At 38.8% G+C, this 4,044-nt stretch overlaps 1 pseudogene; it reads right to left on the bottom strand.

The window, feature by feature from the left end:
- Positions 1-1,394: 1,394 nt before the first annotated feature.
- On the bottom strand, positions 1,395-2,038 carry LOC138155031 (NADH dehydrogenase [ubiquinone] 1 beta subcomplex subunit 9 pseudogene; annotated as a pseudogene).
- Between the last annotated feature and the right edge of the window lie 2,006 nt (positions 2,039-4,044).

Genomic DNA, 4,044 nt, shown 5'->3' with positions numbered 1-4,044 from the left:
AAGAAAGAAAGAAAGAAAGAAAGAAAGAAAGAAAGAAAGAGAAATGCCTAACAATTCATTCTGTGTACTACCATATCTTTTTTTGATCTTCCTATCTTTCATGAAACTAAAATTATATGGCATTGGAGACCCCAAAGGAACTTTGAAGTGTTCTCAGAGGGTAAAGGAGGGTGATTAAGGAAGACCATAATCAATTTGGGAAGCTTTCTAAAATAATCTGATAACAGTTTAAAGCAGTTTCATAAGCAATCTGATTATAAAACATGATGGTGACCATGATCAATTCAAGAAAATCCTCAATCAAGCTGATGAGATTATACTGTTGACCATTACATAAATCCAACTGATGGGGCATAGGAAATGTCTTTAGATTCCTGGATGATGATGTGGCAGATCTTTAAAAACTGACTTGACCTGATTCTGTGTGTTGATACTTAGATTTTCAAGTGGTACTCAGCCCTTGAGGACAAGTACTCAGAAATCAACGACTGACTCTTCAGCTTTTCCCATTGTTTCTTCTGGAATATAGCTATAAGGTTGATTTCTCCCATCATCTGTGACCAGAAGTAGTAATGGCAACTTCTAGCAGAATCACATTGCTATGGGAGACATGCTTACACATTTAGTGTTAGGAACTAAAAACTTTGATTCTTGAACCTCTAAAATTCTATGTGGGTTCTGATTTCTTATGTAGCACTTATTCTGTGATCCCTACTGCCTGATGGCTAGGTATGTTCAATTTCACCCTTCCCCAGTGTTCTCTCATATTCTTAAGAGGACTTGGGGGTGTCTAAGTTCTCTGCAAATATATCCAGTCCCCACTGATTGTGTTCCTATATGTAATTGGGGGCCCTGTACCCTAATTTCATTTAGCTACTAGCAATCAGGTTATCTTTTGCAAAGGAATATGTGTTTCAAAAGGAATAATCACAAACACACAAACAACTTATTCCCAACACCTGAGAAGCTTAATTCTTTCCAAATAGCACCTCATGTTCTGGGAAGGGAAAGGAGATTAGGTTCATAGTTTTTCTCAGTTTTTACAGAGGATAGTCCCATTTCTAAATCCAAAATTCTCTTTGAGGTCAAGTCCTAGGAACTCTGACTTGTTTTCCAGGAGGGCTATCTAGCAGCAGCATCCCACCTGCAATCCTGGCTCCAATGTTGTCTTGCCTGAATTCTCAAGTCTGGTGGAGATCATCACCTACACCTTAAACTGAGGAGGGGAAGCAAAACAGGACAGAAATAAATATTTCCTAGGTCAATTTCTCAAAGTTAGGGTAAAAGAGGGGGAGAAAGGTAACCTCTCTTTCAGTTCATGGACACAGTAGGAAAGAGTATAGAGGAAAGTGATAAGTTGTCCCATTCTGGCCAGTTTTATTTTTTTTTGTCAGTAATGTTAGTTTAGTGACTTTATTATGTCAAGTATATGTGTATCTACACATTCAGTAGACACACTTGAAAGTTTAAGCTGGTGCTTATGTTACTATGAGGGGTGCTTTTGGGGCCTAGTGACAATATGCCACCAGAGTGGTGGCAAATGACCTTCCCTTCCAGCTGGTGGCAGAGCTTCAGTCTTAGGACCATCAAGTGGAGTTTCCTCCTTCAATAGCTGAACCTCACAATCCCAGCTTTCCAAGTGCATTTTCTTCCATTTATACCTCTTGGCAAAGTAATCGGGGTAAATTACCTTCTCAGAGGGGTGCCAATAGCGTAAGCACCACTTGGGAACCTTGTAACACTCATATCTTTCAAAGGAAGTGCCTCCAGGGGAATCAGGGAAGATATAGGGCTGAGGATGCTGGCAAGCCCAAAATTCTTCCTCACCCTTCATGAGCAGTTTAGTGGCCTTTACCATATCTTTTTCATTCTTATGTTCTTCAAACCAAGCCCTCAGAAAATAAGCTTTGAACCAATAAGCATCCCTGTGGACTTTCCAGGACTTGAGGTGGCAAAGAGCCCGCTTGTAGAGCCGCAGCACTTTCTGCTGGTGGGTCAGAAAGGCACCCGGGGCCCACAACGCCATCTCGCCATGCTTCACTTTCCTTGGCCAGTTTTAAAGATGCAAACCTCTGACTATGCAGTTAATCAAAAGAGGTTATCTCAACTCATGTGATAGAATACTGAGTACTTCCATGTTAGGCAGTCTCAGTGTTCTCCAAAGGCAATGAATTTCCTTACAATTAGCTAGCATGATCATAGAAGCTAGCCTTAGCCTTCTAATAGAGATGGGAGATTTTTGGCAGAGTGCTAATTTTGAGAGTTGCTTCATAGGTAACTAATTTTCAGAGTTCCTGAGTTTGAATTCCAGGCACTATACATTCCTTGAATGTATAATTCCTTAATGTATAGAGCTGTATATATTCTGCCCTCTTCCAGAGTAATCAGTCCATATAGTTAACTATATCAGCTTATTTGGAGCAGAAAGCCACACTAGAACTCATATGAGCCAGGTGTTGAAGGCAATGGAAAATGCAGCAAAGGAATAGCCAGAAATGACCAGCAAGATAGCATTCAGCAAGGACCAAGAGATCAGTCAGCAGGATCAAGAGGAAGACATCACAATCCTTGAAAAATTTGAAGCAAATGTTGTCTCATATGTTCTTTAACATTCTGTATTCTCCCTCAATAATCCTCTTTAATAGTACGTATGCTCATAATGTTGTTTTGGGTTTCCTTGTGGGAGAATGAACAATAACTTTAGGGACAAGATGCTTTTTTCTCATGACATGGAACTTCTCTTGACCTCATCTTGCTCATTTCTAAATTTAGAGGCTGAATTATATCCATTCTATATCCATATCCTGTAACACTGTAAGGTACTTTTGAGGGAGACAGGAAATATAAAAATGATTGAAATTTCTTCTTTGCCCTTAAAGAGGTCATGACCTAGTAGAAAATGTAAGATGTGTGCTCACTTATATGCACAAAAACATATGCTACAACATAAAGTAAATTGTGACAAGGGATACAGAAGAATATCCCATAGTTGGCACAGGAGTTCAAAGAAGGGAGAAATCCCTTCTGTCAGGGTGTTGGGAAGAATAAAGAAAATAATATGCTTTCATATCAGAACAACCTATCCTCTCAAGGTGGTTAAAATTTTGAGAGTCTAAACCACTGGAGAGATAAGGTTAGGAAGGATATTCCACCCATAGAAAGGCAGAGATATGCCAACAGAGGGATATATTTGGGTTGTTATTCAGTTATGTTCAACTCTTCATAATCCCATTTGGGGTTTCTTGGCAAAGATCTTGGAGTAGTTTGCCAATTACTTCTTCAGTTCATTTTAAGTATGAGGAAACCAAGGCAAACAAGGTTAAGTGACTTGGTCAGGGTCACATAGCCAGTGTCTAAATCTAGATTTGAACTCAGGAAGAGGAGTCTTTTTGATTTCAGGCACAGCATTCTATCCACTGTACCACCTAGCTGCCCAAATATATTTGATAGATAGAAGAATTTCAGTTTGCCTATAGGGTAGTATACATACGGGGAGATAAGATAGAAATGTAAGAACAGATCAGGGAACACATTGGATACCAGGATTGAGGTAAAGTTTATTGGATAGGCAATAGGAAGTAATTTTACATTTTGTTTTAAGTGGGAGACTCATGTAATAAGAATGCTATTTAGGGCTATTATATAGAGATATATAAGAGGGAATGGAAGAGAAACAGATTAGAATCTGTCAAAGTCATGTTCTAGCCTACCTTCCTAATATCTCAGACCAATATCTCCACCTTTTGTCTATATTCCAGCTAAAATGAACTACTTGTTATTTACTAAACAGATTTCCACTCTTTCCTAATCCCATGAATTTATTTTATGTCCTATGTCTGGAATTCCTTCTGACCCATCTCCACCTGTTGAAATCTGCTTTAAAGTCTAGTTCAAAATGTATTCACCAAGCAGCTTAAAGTGATCTCTGCCACTTTTGAGCATCTGTAGGGCTTTCTAGATTGTGTAAGCACTTATTAACTATTTTCCCCTAAATATTCCATTTTATAGCTTTTCGTAGCCAAGGAAACTAAAGCAACTACATTC

This window comes from Petaurus breviceps, unplaced genomic scaffold, assembly GCF_028583685.1.
Source record: "Petaurus breviceps papuanus isolate PSGF00001 unplaced genomic scaffold, PetGlider_PUasm1.0 91133, whole genome shotgun sequence".
In the NCBI taxonomy this organism is placed as follows: domain Eukaryota; kingdom Metazoa; phylum Chordata; class Mammalia; order Diprotodontia; family Petauridae; genus Petaurus; species Petaurus breviceps.
The sequence above is the reverse complement of the archived record's forward strand: the minus strand, read 5'-3'. Positions and strand labels throughout refer to the sequence as shown.